Genomic DNA, 16871 nt, shown 5'->3' with positions numbered 1-16871 from the left:
ATCATCCATTTCGATCCTCCCTCTACTAAAACAGCAGCACATCACCGCCGGAACTTTGTCTCCTTAAACCCAATGAAGGGAAGTTTTAAGGTCCACGGGAAACTTTTTTTGGCATAAATATCAGATCGGGTTCAACAACAGCCGTTCAAACACCCAATCATGGTATGTAACCCTCCATATCTGTGCACTTTATGCAAAGATTTATACTAATGTTTTATTGTAAGTCAGCTACCATGTAACCAAACACGTGCCATCATCTGCATATGGAACTCAAAGTTTGCATTAAAGGGATAGTTTGCCTCTTTTGACATGAAGCTGAATGACATCCCATACTAGCAATATCATTTATGAACATTTTCTTACCTCCTGCTGCGTCCTGTGAGCCGAGTTCCAGCCTCGTTCTGGCATTAGCCGCTTTCGGACAGACCGTTCTAAGAAAGTAGTTATCAGAACTACCCTCCTCGAATTTCGTTCTGATAACTATCCTTCCCCAGCGGAACTGTTTCAGTCTGCATTCGCACATGAGTCTGGACCTGATAGGGACTGATGCGCCGCGCGCAGCCGTCTGCTTCAGTGACGTGTTAGCCGTTAGCTGTTTAGCTACATTCAAACACAAAACAAAACGGTAAAAGTAAGGAGAGTAGAAAAAACACCACCAAGAAGCTAATATGGAGAGCGGGGAGGCCACTGTGTTTATGGTCTGCATGATGGTGATATTAATCATGGACAATCACATCAGGCGTCTAATATCGAGGCTGGAAAAGCTCACAGAGAGAGTCAGGAGACGATACTTTTTTATTTCATGAAGGAAGAAAGGAGAGCAGAGCGCTGCAGACAAATGAGACCAGTGTAAGTTTAACTTATTAAACACCCACTGGTTGTGTCCGTGTATGAGTAAACATTTCAGCCGTGATAGCATGACATGGGGCGTAGCTACCGACCACCACACACCTCTGTTAGATTCGTTCTATAAGAACTATGAAAAGACCCGACCTCGGAGAAGGAGCTAAATAGTTATAGGAACTAAGGGAGAAAGCCCCGAGTTCCTGTATGTCCGAACACGGGAGAAAACGGCCCCGCGGATTAAAAGGTTATTAGAACTGCCAAAGGTTCCTACAGTCCGAAAGCGGCTATTGACGAAAGTAGTCCGGCTAGTCTGCTGGGGCCACAAAAATAAAGCGTTTTGCTTCTCTAAACAATATGCGTTCAAAAGAGTAATACATTTGCATCACAAAATCGTTCTCCAGGAAAAAGTCAGACCTCACAATCGCTTGGCGCTATTTTCTCTCCCTAGTATGGGATGTCATACAGCTTCATGTCAAAAGAGGTGGACCATCCCTTTAAGTTTGAGTCTTCTGGTACGCTGCTGCCACAGCCAGGGACCAGGCCAGACTGCAGCATATCATTCACTCTGCTGACAAGGTGATTGGCTGCAACCTCCCAAGTCTCCAGGATCTGTACGCCTCCGGGACCCTGAGGCGTGACCTGTCCCATCCCGGACACTTCGACGGATTCCCCTCTGGAAGGAGGCTGCGGTCCATCAGGACCAAAACCTCACGCCACAAGAAGAGTTTCTTCCCCTCTGCAGCTGGCCTCATAAACAAGACCAGAGACCCCCACTAACACTGACCCCCCACCCCCACCACCCTCTGCACATTACATTAATGTGTACCATCTCCTCCACGGACTGTCTACACAATACCTGTACATACTTATTTCCATTGTTTCACTTCCACTTTTACTTACTGTTCTAATTTATTGTTTTTTTTTATTTAATTTCTCGGGAAACAAAGCACCAGCACACCACAACAAATCCCTTGTATGTGTAAAGCTTGGCTATAAAACTGATTCTGATTCTGATATAAAGGACGTGAAATCCATTCAGCATGCATGTTGACTTGCTCCAGTGATATAAGGCTGGTAATACAAAGTTAGGTCAAACCAGGTTTTCTTTGTGTTCGGTGGCTTGATGAAACCGAAACCTTGATTCAGAAAAAAAAAATTGTAGTTTTGTTCTTTCTTTCTAAACCAGGGTTTCTTCTTCAGGCTGCGTTTGTGCTCACATCAAAGGGGGGGGGGGGGGTATTTGTTATTTTGACAAAATACACCAACTGCCTGACACTTCATCCATAAGAAGAGCAGGCTGCATGAATAAGATAAGCGTGAAGAATTTAAAAATCATTACAGGAAAAAAAAAAACACACACACACACATTGCTCCAATTATGACCGGAGAAAACTGCAATGAGAAAATTGCTGGTTGCACGAAGTAGAAATTTAATACTCGCCTGCTGCTCCTCTTGTGACACAATTCAATACAGTTGTGTTCATGTAATGCCAATTTATGGACAACTTTTAAGATGATGGGCGACTTTTTGATTTTCTGTCAGTTGTTTGACAGTCAGCTTGATTATAATGCCAGCATCAGCAATATTCAAAACCTCTGCTTTTGTCTAAATTTGCTGCCTGGAATATCATCAGGACAAGAATCAGTGAAAGTCAGATGATTCAATCTAAAACTCTGGAAATAAGCTGTGTTCAGCCCAGGTTACCCATGGTGATCTGGCCAGGTTAAGAGAAAGCCACCTTCGTGAGGCTGCCAACTGTGACTTTTAGCTCAACATAGCTTGATGAGCGACTAATCTCGCTTCAAAGCACTTAAGCATCTTAAATAGGTCTGGGCAACGATTAAAATTTTTAATCTAATTAATCACATGATTTCCCTGATTAATCGCGATTAATCGCATTTGTACGCAAAATCCAAAAATTTATTCAAAAGTAGTGTATAGCTTTTAGCATTTAGTTTTATTTTAAATGTGCTGCCATATGAATGAAAGTGCCATAACCTTTGTTGTGCAAACACACTTTTAACATCAGCATCTTTCTGTAGTTTTTATGTAGAAGCCTCGCTCCACTGTCTGTTTCCTTGAATGACTTGCTGCTATCAGTTGTGTGTTTTGCCTTTAAGTGATATTTTAGACTGGAACTACTACGCTGAGAAGACAATTCAACTTGGCAGTGTTTACAGATGACTTTGGTTCCGTCGACTCCGCCGTCTGGAAGAACTTTAAAATGAAAATGGCCGAGTAAAAGTTCCGTACCCTTCTCCATGTTTGGTGGATCCGCCGATTACTTTCTTTTCCGGTTCCACAGCAGACAGCAACAGACTTTTACAAAATAAAAGCCTGTGAGCAACAGACTTTTACAATAATAAAACAAATGATAAAACTGGGGTGGTCCGTGGCGTAGTGGGTTGAGCAGGCGCCCCATGTACAGAAGCTACAGTCCTCACTGCAGCTGGCCCCGGTTCAAGTCCTGCATCGGACAGCCCTGTGCTGCGTGTCGTTCCCCCTCTCTCTGCCCCCTGCTTCCTGTTTCTCTGAAATTTCCAAACCATTAAAGGCACAAAAGCCCCAAAATATAATAATAAAAAAAAACCTGCGTTATTGCGCAATTAAATATTTATCGGCGTTAAATAATCGACGAGTTGAAGCGTTAATAACGAATTAACTCGCCCAGCCCTGTCTTAAACTAACATTTTACAAGCTGAGAATCATACCCGGTATGAAAGTCGATGGAAGGGTGCTTGGCGTGACTTGCAGGATTAAACTCTTGTTACTGCATATCACAAGGCACATGTAATATTTTTTTCTTCCTCTGCATCATCTAGATCAGGGCTCGGCAACCCGCGGCTCTTTCATCCCTCAGCCACTGGCTCCCCGTGGCTTTGGAAAATAAGTAATGAGCATTCAATTTAAATCTATTTTATTTCGTTAGTTTTAAAAAAAATATATAATTCTAAATTTGAAGAGTACGGTGATGTTGAAACATTAAAATAAAACGTGTTAAATTTTTTGTTGCTAAAAATATGCGTCAAAATCACCAACATGCGATTTATGGAGCTTTTTGACCCCCGGGAGTCCAACCATGGATAAATCCAAGAGGAGAAAAGTTTCTGAAGAACAGAACGTTCAATTCCACGTGGGCAAATTAATTTGCTTTCACTGCGGACAAGACTGGTTTACCAAACCACTTAATCTGTGGTGAGAAATTGGCAAACAACAAAAAGTCATATATTGCAAGACATTTCCAGAATAAACACACAGCCTTTGCTGAAAAATATCCGGATGGATTTGCGCAGGTGGATCATTTCACTTCGGCTTTTAATTTCTTAAACACGAGGAGGACTCAAGTAGACATTTAGTATTTTATTTGAAAGTAACTTTCAACCCAGCATCTTTTTTGTTCAAAATGTTTTTGTTGCATGCAGAAATGAAATGTAGTTTTCAATGTAGCAGTTCTTCGATTTCATCAATGCAACACGCTATAGTTTCTTTATACATAGCATAAAGGTAAAAGATGATATATGCATTACTGTGGCTCCCGGTGTTTTCTATTGTGTGGGAAACAGGTCCAAATGGCTCTTGGAGCATTTAAGGTTGCTGACCCCTAATCTAGATTTTACATGAACATTATGTCTGGCAATTAAGCAGATGCTTTTATCCAGAAAAGAGTTCACAATAAACAAAATCCAAGCTTCACGACAGCAAGAAACACTAACCAGAGTAATAAATCTCTTCAATTGATAGATTACTAGTAAAGAAGGTGCAAAATAAGTGTAAGTTAAGAAGAAGAGCTGAGTCTTCAAGAGATTCTTGATGGTAAGACCAGAACTACGGTGGCCGAGAAGGGCAAAACAAAATTACAAACTCTGAAACACTTTTACATTTTGGAAAACAAAATAACATTTCCCAAAACAAATTAACATTTCAGAAAACAAATTAACATTTCAGAAAACAAAATTACAAACTCTGAAACACTTTTACATTTTGGAAAACAAAATAACATTTCCCAAAACAAATTAACATTTCAGAAAACAAATTAACATTTCAGAAAACAAATTTACAAAGTCGACAATATTACGGAAAGGGAGGTTCCAAACCTCCAAGCTCCGAGGTTGACCCGGAAGTTATAACGGAAGCCTTCGATTTGAATTCATAGTGATCCAAGATGAACAGCGATATAGCAGCGTTTCAAAACGCTGCTATATCAAATTGAAGGCTTCCGTTATAACTTCCTGGTCAACCTCGGAGCTTGGAGGTTTGGAACCTCCCTTTCCGTAATATTGTCGACTTTGTAAAAGTGTTTTGTGAAATGTTAATTTGTTTCGGAACTTGTAAAAGTGTTTCGCGAAATGTAAATTTGTTTTCTGAAATGTTAATTTGTTTTCTGAAATGTTAATTTGTTTTCTGAAATGTTAATTTGTTTTCTGAAATGTTAATTGGTTTTGGAAATGTTATTTTGTTTTCCAAAATGTGAAAGTGTTTCAGAGTTTGTAATTTTGTTTTCTGAAATGTCAATTTGTTTTCTGAAATGTTAATTTGTTTTCTGAAATGTTAATTGGTTTTGGGAAATGTTATTTTGTTTTCCAAAATGTAAAAGTGTTTCAGAGTTTGTAATTTTGTTTTGCCCTTCTCGTCCACCGTACAGAACGCCTCCGCTCTGAGAGCATTTATAATCTCTTTGCTCATCTCACCATGCACCACCATTCTACCGTGGTTAGGAATTTAGATTGTGGGATGCTGACTCAATCGGCGTGTGGCCTTTTCAGGGTGATGAGACAACACATGCGCCATCTTCTAATGTTTTAAAGTGCACAGGAACGTGACTGAGGCGCAACACAGTCAGAGAAGGTTAGCTGGTCATCAATCATGACATCCAGGTTCCTTTCAACCTTTGTTGGGGAAACAGCTGAAGAGACTGTTTTTATATAATAATTTTGTGTTGACTGATTGGCTACGATGTCCAAAAAGCCAGGTATTCGGAAAGGTTTGGTTAAAGCTGGTTAACTATAGGTGGTTTAAATATATTTACATTATGTAATACATTTAGGATTGCTTTCAATACCCAGTAGTATGATGACGCTTTTATCTTATTTGATTTTGTTGTATTTTATTGCTTTCACTGTTCTTTTATTGTTTTTATTTGTTTTTACTTATTCTTCTCTTTATTTATTACCTGTTGTAAAGCACTTTGGTACATCGTAATGATTGTCTGTAAAGGGCTGTATAAATAAAACACATTTACATTTACATTTAAAGGTTGAATATAGAATAGAATAGAATAGAAAAATACTTTATTTATTTAGAGATTAGCAAAAATTATGTTGGATTAGTAATAATAGTTAGAATAGGTAGAAGAGTAGAACGAGGCCCAAACTAATTTTAATTCAGTTTTATTTATAAAGCGCCAAATCAGAACAAATGGCATCTCAAGGCACTTCGAAAATACAGTCCAATTCATTGGGGGCCCACAGTAGTCTGGGTGTATAGCAGCATAGCAGCATAGAGTGTAAAATGCAAGCAGAGGGTCCCAGCCTTGAGTCTTGAGACACCCCTTTGGATCAGCCATGTCATCATTTTTCCTTGCCATGTAATCGCAGAGAGTAAAATTATCAGAATGCCATGGTTTTCAGTGTCAAAAGATGCAAAAGTGTTAGTCAAAACAGAGGACTGTGGTCCAGATACAGCTCTGTTATAGACGGCAGAGCAGTCAATATTAAGAGGCCAACTGTAAAGTCAGACTTATCTGGATCGAGGATCCAGTTAAGAGTTCAGTTAAAAGCTTCACTTCCTTCATGTGTTCAGTCTCCACTTTACACTGCAGCCTATGAGCAGGGCTTTGGGGGCTAATACAGAGGGAGCATAACAGTGGAATTAATATACTGGGAATGCTTGACCAATCAGAAATGTTCTACGCAGCTAGTCTCATCTCAAAAGTAGTACTTCCTGCTGTGTTGAGGGGGGGGGGAATCCAGCTTCTCACATTCACCCTGTTTGACTCCTGGTCCCTGCGATGGAAATGCAGAGTCAGGAAAAGGACCCACTTATAGCACCTATTTCCTGGTAAAAAGCTCTCACAGTTGAAATGTAGGATTCAGCATAACACAGCTGGAGCTGTGAAACTGTGGGAAAAGTTTAACTGTTTCTTCTCCTGATTGTCACTGAAAACAATCGTTCCTCCTGAAGTGTGAGAATGAATTATGGAGCTCAGGTTTATGCTCAAATGGAAATTACATGAGGACAGTTGTCACTCTGCTCCCTTTGCTGTTTATCTGCTCCGATCAGCTCTCTGCCCTCTGTTTGCTGCTATGTGCCAGACTAAAGTTAGTGATATTTACATTTGGAGGATCACATGACTAATATCTGCATTGTGTGAACTGCAAGAGTGCAAAGCTTTATATGTCTTAGCATGAGAGGAATTTGCTAGTTATCATTCAGTTCACAGAGCAACTGGATTTTTTGAAAATTTCATTAATTCACAAAGACATTAATCATAAAAGAGTTTTATGAATTCAATTTTTCACAAGTGATGGCTCTGAATATAAGGTTAAGGGGTCATCAGCGTTCTGGGACTTCATTTTCAGAGCACTCAGAGTGTGTACACATAGACCAAAGGGGGTTTAAATCAAACCACCATTTAAATTCAGATCATTAAAAAACAACCCTTTATCAGCCAGATGCTAATACAGTTATCAGTGCAAAAGCTGATTGACAGAAGAAAGCAAGAGTACAGCAAATGCACTCAGAAGCATTTAAACAACTGCAGGTGCCACATCAACATTCCTAAAAAATAGACACCATCTTCATCTCTGTCCCTCGCCTCATACTAACACACTAATCAACGACAAATTTCTAATGCAGTCTCCTTGAGGTCATGCCTCTTTAATTATCCAAACAGGTCAGAGGTCACACACACTTATCATGTGGTGACGGGTCAAAGGGCAGCCAGCAGGGTCACGCAGGTCAAGGCAGCGGTAGGACACAGGGAGAATGTGGCAGCAGATCCTGCTGCTTACTAACCAGACGTGATTAGTGTCGGCCATAAGGGAGTTGGCCGAGCTCGCAAGGCCTGATGGGTGATTCAAGGCTGGCGGGGGGTGCAAAACGATGCTGTGATGGGTGTAATGAATAAGTATGGGTGTAATGAATAAGTATATAAAATGAAAGAAGCTTCTCAGCCTATGTGGTGTGAAATGAGCACAAACTATTAACACCGTATCATGCAGCAGAAGCATGCAATGTGTTGAAATTGTGTTCCCATATCAGGGAAAAAACAACATCAAGTCGATATGATATGAAGTCTTGCTCCTTTTTTTTTCTTTTTCTGGGCTTTTTATGCCTTTATTGTATATGAGATTGTGGAGAGAGACAGGAAGCAGGGGGCAGAGAGAGGGGGAATAACACGCAGCAAAGGGCCGTCCGATGAAGGATTCAAACCGGGGCCAGCTGCAGCGAGGACGATAGCCTCTGTACATGGGGCGCCTGCTGTACCCACTACACCACAGACTGACCCGAGTCTTGCTCATTTAATGTATTTCTGACAAGCCTCTTTGGTAATAATAATAATAATATATTTTATTTATAACGCACTTTACATTTACAACAAAATCTCAAAGTGCTACAGTGGGATAAAAGACAAATATTAAGATCAAAAGCAGGGACAGTAAAATGCAAATAAAATACACAAGTAGTGAGTCCTTTAAATGCAAAAACGAAATAAAAACAGGACAGAGCATTTAAAGGGAGATCATTAAAAACATTGGGTAAAAAGAAAGGTTTTCAGGCCTGTTTTAAAGTGTTTCACAGTCTGTGGAGCCCTCAGATGTGGAGGCAGAGCGTTCCACAGCCGAGGGGCAGCGCAGGAAAAGGCCCGGTCTCCCACGGTGCGGGTGCGAGTTCTGGGAGTGTGAAGAAGGTTGGTGTTGGAGGAACGGAGAGAGCGTGAAGGACAGTGAAGGGTGAGAAGGTCTTTTAGGTAAGATGGCACAATACCATGCAGGCAGTGGAAGGTGAGCAGAGAGATTTTGTAAGTGATCCGGGCAGAGACGGGAAGCCAGTGAAGAGATTGGAGAACAGGGGTGATATGTTCATGTTTACGCACAGGTAACCATGGTGAAGGAGTCCCACCTTGTACAACACCGTCCATTTACTTTTTAATAAAGTAAAACTGTTGCTCTGCTCTAAAAAGTTCAATTGTTTCCAAATAAAGTAGCCCAACACATAATCATTTTTCCAACCCTTACCTAGTACTTTTAAATCTGACCCTAATAAAGCCCTTTTTATACAGAAAACTGCACCATGATGTCACCAAGGAGACACCATCCCTATGCTGCCAATACTATTCCACGCAGAGCGAGCAGAGGTGGCTTAGCTCTGTGTCGGTCCGTGTTTTCAAATAGCATTCTGCAGAATCAACCGACTGACTGTGATGGTGTTTAGAGTGGTGTGTTCTGCATGACCGGCACTCCCTAATGCACCCACAACAATTCAGCTCTGTGACTACATCCAGCTCAAGTGCTTCAACTTGGACCTCATTCTGCCTCGGTACCTTACAAATAGAGTGTAATGAAGGTGCAATTGTTCCAACTTGACCTGGATGTGCAAAAAAAAAAAAAAAAGGCTGTAGATTGAAGATTAAATTAAAAGCAAAGTGCTGAAACTTAACCACACAGGCCCTTGAAACAAAATCAAAAGCTGTCCATGAGCATAAAAGAATAGAACACTGGAATCTGAAGAATAAAACTGTGGTCCTAATTTTGAAGTCTTGTGTTTATGTTGCCATGCAACCATCTCGTCCTGACCCCCAAGAGAAATCTGAAAGCCCAAAATGAAAAAAAAGGCTGCTAACTGACTTTCAAATGGCATTCCTATGGTGCTTGCTTTGTTAATTTAATGTATTTCAGTGAGATTGGGTTGAAATATCAATTTATAGAAATTAATAATGAAATGTAGAGTACATGTAAAGCACACACACACACACTCTGTGTGCATGAAGCCGCTGCTGGCAGTCGTGCAGAATGAGGTCTGGCATCGTCCTGCTGAAATAACCACGGACCTCCCGGGAACAGACGTCACCTTGATGCATCCTTTGCATCAGTGGTACCTTCACACAGATGAAACCATCCAAGCCATGGACACCAGTACACCTCCGCACCATCTCAGACGCTGGCTTCAAACCTTTCTCTGATAACAGCCTGGATGATCTTTATTATGTTAGGCATGCAGGACCTGACATTTACAAAAAGGTAGCTGAATCGTGGATTAATCTGGCCACGGAACACGCATCCACTGTCTTTCTGTCCGTCATTTTGCTCTTAGACGTTGAAAGACCAAAGTTCTTTGCAATCTTAAATTGAGAAACATATTTTGGAACTTACTGGTGATCCTCTGACAGAGTTGCACCATCCTAAACCTTTGATGGCTGCTTCTTTTACACCCAATCTTGACACCCTCACTTGTCACCACTTGATCGGCTGATTGTAGAATCTTCCACAACACTTTGGGGTCTTTGGGGTACACAACTTTTGGGGTCATGAAAATACCATCAGGTGTCGGTGTAAACAGCGTTCCCAGTGGTACCGCCGCCAGTTTCGACCACGAAACCTCACAAAATCTGTTCGACCACACACACACACACACACACACAAACTCTTTTAATGGACTTATCTGTGATTTAATTACCTTCGTTAACAACCTGTCTTACTTTGAATTTACACCACCCACCTTTCCCTCCCAACTTAACCCCATTTTATTTCTCACTTGAAAACACACCAGCGTGCACACGCACACACACACACACACCTACACTCAGGGAGCCCGTCGAGGGAGGAGGTTCTGTCGGTATTTTGTACGAGTAGACTCACACACAAACAGATGTCCACCAAAGTGCGGTGATGAAAGGAGACAAGGGCGACAGGTAGACAGACGCACAGCAACCAATCAGATCCAAGCAACAGCGGGTGACCTTGCTGAGCTGCAGCTGATTGGTGATGTCAGAGCTGTCAGTCATGTCACAAACCTCCTGACAGGAGACAGACAAAGGAAAATGTGTGTGTGTGTGTGTTAATGTGCATGAAAAGGGGTGATAAGAGACTGTGATTCACAAAGAAAGAAAGAATAAAGTAGAACCAACCATGCACAGACAGTTAAATGCTCTCACATACTTTTGTCTTTATCATTCTTAAAACGCCATCTCATTAATCACCATCTTTACCCTTGAAGATGTAATCACGTTTTATCAAGCCCACCTACATGCCCGCATACACTGGAACAGATAACCGAGCGTGTCCTTGTGTCTCTCATCTGAGCATGGCGGCAGGGCCAAACATACCAACATGTAAGCAGGCAATTATTATTGTGTGCGTCTTTATTCCGCCTGCCATCAGAGAGATTATGGGTATAATCGGCTTAATGAGCTCCAAACTAAAGATGGGCTCCAGATTCCCCAGGGGGGCAGAGGCTATTATACGAAGGCCACAGTCTACACGAAGCTGTTGTGTTAAACAGTCCCGCTGCTCAAATGCTATTTATTGCAGAGGCAATTGCAGTCGTTCTCTTTGTGTGTGTGATAGGGACAGCGACTCTCAGAGGTAGCATCTGTTCACAGGATTCCACTGTCATGTAACAAGAGAATAACGTGAAAAACTAGAGCACGTAAGTGAATATAAATCACAGCTGTCTTGAGAACAGTACGCCTTGTTGAACTTTATCACATTTGATTTACAGCCATTACATCGTTTGTGGTATTCGGATCGTTACTTGTGTATTTCTTTGCACCTTTCACCACAGGTGTCACACGTGACGCCCCTCTCACTGTCGTGTAGTGTCTCTGTAGGTTTACAGATGTGAGGACATGTTTTCTGTTGTACTCTGTGGGCTCTCCCCCCTTTGTTTCCCTGCTAATCCCGCAAGGGATTAATAAAGTAATTCTGATTCTGATTCTGATTTACACCTACACTGGAGAAAATGCCCCTCCAAAAATAAGTTAAAAAAAAACATCAAATAAAAGACGTTTTTGCTTGAAATAAGCAAAAAATCTGCCGATGGAACTAGTGAAAATCGGCTTGTCAAGATTTCTTGAAATAAGATGTGATATTTGACTTTTGAGTTAAAGGTGATCTTGAAATTAGCTTAAAAACCTCTTCAAATGAAAAAAAAGCTTGTTTCATGTGAAATATGACTCAAAACAAGATGTTTTCAAGACTTTTTCCCTTAACTTTACAGGTTAAAAGGTTAAAACACCCCACCCCCCCCCAAATCCCCCACCCCCCACGTATCCAATCACCCACTCACTCACTCAGACATGTACGTACAGTGGCAAACACTGGCTCTTTAAAATGCGATATTGCTGGGCACTGAGGAACCAGGTGAGGAAAGAGTTAATTTGGGGAGCCCTGCACACCAGGAAGTCTCGCCGGCCACAGCCCCAAGGGGGGCCGCCACAGGGGCCACCCCGACCAGGACGGACGGAGGAGCCCATGCCGCGGCCGTAATGCCACTGTGCAGCGCTCCACCAGTCCATCCCGGACAGGCCCCCAAGCAACGCCCTCCCAGGCAGCCCCAGCACAACTCCCGGTGTGGAGGGCTCCCCTTGAGGAAAACACTGGAGCTGGAGGATAAAAACAAGGCAGAATGAAATCGGTATTCAAAGTAGGTAATAAATAAATAAATATAAAAATAAATAGAAATGATAAAAATAACGATAATAATAATATTAACAGAAAACAGTAAATATATTTAAAAGGCATATGATATTATTCCTGAAACATTATCCTAGAAAACTTACCTGGTCTTCACTCCACTTATTGCCAAACCGCTGCTTTACACCAGTTGGTAATGCCACAATCTTGTTTCTTGAACCTTTTTCCTCTTGTTCTAATCGTCATTCTCTCCTCAGGGATCGTGTCTCGACAGGCCACAGACACCCATATGCCAGCCATTGTGCCACTATGAGTCTGCCCGTTCTTCAGATTATTTAATCATAACTATTACTAACACAAGCTGTCAATACACATCCAGCTGATATCCACATCTGCCTCTGCTCCTGGATTTACCCTTTTTACAGACAACCAGCATATAGACGCACGGCTTTTAAATGCTCAATCGAGGCCCTTTCTCATTACAATTAGTCGAGTTATTATCGTCTCTGCAGTGCTAGCTACACGCTCACTCATACAAATTGATGCTCCAAACATCCTCTGGATATGTCTGAAAGCGACTATATATTCCTGGTCCGAGAGTTTGATTTACTTTCCCCAGAAATGGGCCAATAGTATCTGCACGTGGCCACATATCTTCTACTGCTTGACATCAGGGAGCAAGTCTCAATGAGAAGTTGGTGCCACAACTTAACTCACCACTGGCTGGTGAGGAATACTACAGGACTGTGATGCACATCAGAAGCAGTTTCAAAGTGGGGATACTCTGATAACTAGGAAAATAAGTAACCCAGGGATACACTCTGCATATCTGCTTATCAAGTAGCCATTGAGTCCTTTGTGAACATCAGAGGCGACTAAATCATATGTAAAGACCAGAGTGTTACCATTTCAGACAAAAGTCCGATCTTATCTGGATGTTAGTAGACGTCATGAAGCCATAACTGCTTTATATTGGACGTTTTTTATTCTTTTTTTTTAAACACTTTATTTTGGAATTTTTCATCTTATAAACAAAAATGATATGGAGCATATTGTTAAGCAGTCCAACACCTACAACATATGGTACAAGGAACAATTCTACCAGACTGCCAAGATAAGAGATCACGTATTCCCCCCACCCACCTCCCTTCACAAAGAAAGATAACTAAATGAAAATTACAACTCCTAACAATGGGGGCCAAAAAACAAACAAACAAATACATTAAAAAAAGGACGTTTTTTTATTCTAATATCTCCAAATGAAAATTTTCAATTTGAGTCTTTGTCACATTTGAGCCACTTCTTTGACGCATCCAAACCTGGTCCACACATGTACTGTTTATTAAAAATGAGGATTTCCTTTATCTTTGGACACAAATTGTCATAGAGGAACTACGTGAAAGAAAAAGGAGATCATAGTGCACACCGTGGCATCACGATTCAAGAGTATTCCCAACTATACTGCAAACATTTTCACCCTACCCAACAAAAGGGCTTAAAAGACTTTCAGTCAGATTGTGTTAACTGTTTCTTCTTCTTTCGGCCTCTCCCTTCATCAGGGGTCGCCACAGCGAGTCGATCTCGCATCATTGATTTGGCACATGTTTTTATGCCGGATGCCCTTCCTGACGCAACCCTCACCATTTATCCGGGGCTTGGGACCGGCTCGTGCTCCCCAGTGGCTGGGCGCTCACACTCACCCCTGGGGACACTTTAGAATAGCCAATTAAGCTAACATGCATGTTTTTGGACAGTGGGAGGAAGCCGGAGTACCAGGAGAGAAGATTGTGTTAAAACTGTTTAAAACGCAATAATGCAAACTCTCCAAAAACCAGCAACAATAATGTGAGAAAATGCATAAAAGTGATAAATCCAAAAATCAGGAAGAGAAGATCACTCAACAGTTAGTTTAGTAATCACTTGAGTACTTTTAGTCAACAATATGTCAGTCAAGTACACTTCTGACAGCAACAGTGTTATTCCAGATGTTACAGACCACGATGTGGGCGTCTTGGTGGAAAAACAACATGTCAACCTTCAGTCAATCATGTTTGCGTTGATTCTCAGTCATCCAGATCATAATCGTACCATGTTTTTTTATGATTATACTCTCAGATGAGAAGCGAAATGTCTTTTAGAATCAATGAAAGTAAGTCTTTCAAACACTTGAAAGACTCTCCAATAAAGCCACAGAATAGTCTTAAATACTGTCAACTCTCCTTTAAACTGCGTGTGGTGGTAGTCTGTCGCTGAAACTGGGCACGTAGCCCAGCTCCTAACACGCTTTTTCTGTTTGGACCAACTCCAGTGATGGACAGAATGGCAACACTCTTAACTTTGCACCAATATATCTTTCATGGAGGACATTTTCAGGGTCCTGCAGTCTCACTGTCGCAGCTTATAAACCCAAGTAACACCTTTTTGTTTTCAAAATGTCTGCTTTGAAAATGGGCTGTTGGATGGAGAACTGGCCAACCTGTGCACCCTCAGCTCAGCCTCAGACCACCATAAAAAAATGAAAAGAAAGAAGAGTACAAGATTTCGCCTGCTGCCGAAGGCTTGCAGGTTTAGCTATTCATATCCCAGAGTACGGGAAATGATGAAAATGTTACAGCTTCCTCTGCTGCTGGCTGTGTGATCTCCACCTCTGTCAGCTGTCAGGAGCTCAGCAGCTGCATCCAGGCAGAGTGCTCTGCACTACATTGACATTTTATCACTGCAAGCAGGATTACAGTGGACCTTTTTATTTTCTTTGATAGTGTGACAGGCTTGTCACATTTTCACTCCACAGCCAGCACGAGCACAGAAACCTCAGTCTCATGAACGGACGCATGGCAGATACGAGCCTGCGGTACTCTACATTTGCTATTTGCTGTATTTGTTAATTAGGATTTGACTTGATTTACTGTACCTCGGTTTACTGTTTACGCATACTTGGTCTCGTTCGGATTTGAGTGGGTGCATAATCTTTCCAAAGGCTAATCTTCATTTTTACCAGGTTTTGTAAGGAATCCGTAACTTCAGCTGTTTTTTTGTCACTCATCCAAAGATTTTAACTCGTCACGAGATACACAATTTACCATCTACGCCAGAGGTTGGGAACCTTTTTGACTGAGAGAGCCATGAAAGCAAAATATTTGGAAATGTATTTCAGCGAGAGCCATATAATATATTTTAAGACTGAATACAACTAAATATGAGAATAATGAGCCTCTGAATTTATTCTTTTAAGGCGAGACACTACAGGTGAATAGGGTAATATTTTAAAATAATAGATATCACCATGAAACTTCCTCAGTTGATCACTTATACAAGTATGAAAAAAAATGTATTACAAGTTTTAGAAATTTGTACGTTTAATTATGCAAATGAGGCATTATCTCATTAAATATGCACACATCTGCATATATTTCCAGAAGATAGATCTGAACATATGATAAAGCCAGGTGCAAAATTCTTTTTTCATTTTGTTCACACACAAAATGAAAATAAAATTACAGAGGGATTTCAGGATATCTGCTTTCATTTCTTAGGAAATCAAAATATACTGCCCATAGCCTAAAAAACATCAATTTTCACCATATTGTTTTATTATAATGTCACATAAATCAGGCCAGGAATGATTTATCAACAAATCCTTCTGTAAATATCTTTAGAATACTGCTAAGTGTATAACTGGAAAGTTTGGTGTTAGTAGGTGCTCCATAGGCTGAGATATCGATACTGGAAAGTAGACTGGCCCAAAATCTAAAAATTGACCACTGCATGAAATCACTGTTTTTGCCTGCCGTGTCTCGGCTTATAATCTGTTGTTATAATGAAGCTAATCAAAAATAAATAAAATACTTCTTACCGTTAATGCAACTTCTGATGCTGTATGCTTTTGCTCAGGGCTTTGTAGTTTGGTTGATACTTGGTGAGGTTAAGCTTCATGCAAGCGTTGAGGCTTTCATCCGTTAAATGGGATCGTACGTTGGTCTTGTTTTTAAGATGTGAGAATGACTGCTCACATGCATACGTAGATCCAAACATGGTCAATACAGCAATACTCACACGCTAATGTGTGCAGTATGTGACAGGAAGCGCGTTCCAAGTTTTGATAATCAGCTGGTCTTCGGGTTGAAGTTTTTTTTATTTCTGTCCACATGTGCTTGCTCGCCAGCTCCGTTTTCTGTCGTGCGATTCTTTCCAAATCTTCATTCAGTGACTTGAACTTATTCACCCACATGTCTGAGGCCTTCAGGTCAGGTTACAAATTCAGAGCGTAGATTCTACGCTCTGAATTTGTAACGAATGTGGAGTGGGAAGGATTAGTTCAAAAGGGGGTTGGGAGAGTGCATTTCTATTTTTAGTGGGGTTGAAAGAATTCTGCAGAGGGCTGCTCGGGGTTG

Source organism: Odontesthes bonariensis, chromosome 1 (assembly GCF_027942865.1).
Source record: "Odontesthes bonariensis isolate fOdoBon6 chromosome 1, fOdoBon6.hap1, whole genome shotgun sequence".
Classification (NCBI taxonomy): Eukaryota; Metazoa; Chordata; class Actinopteri; order Atheriniformes; family Atherinopsidae; genus Odontesthes; species Odontesthes bonariensis.
Note: the sequence above shows the minus strand (reverse complement) of the source record.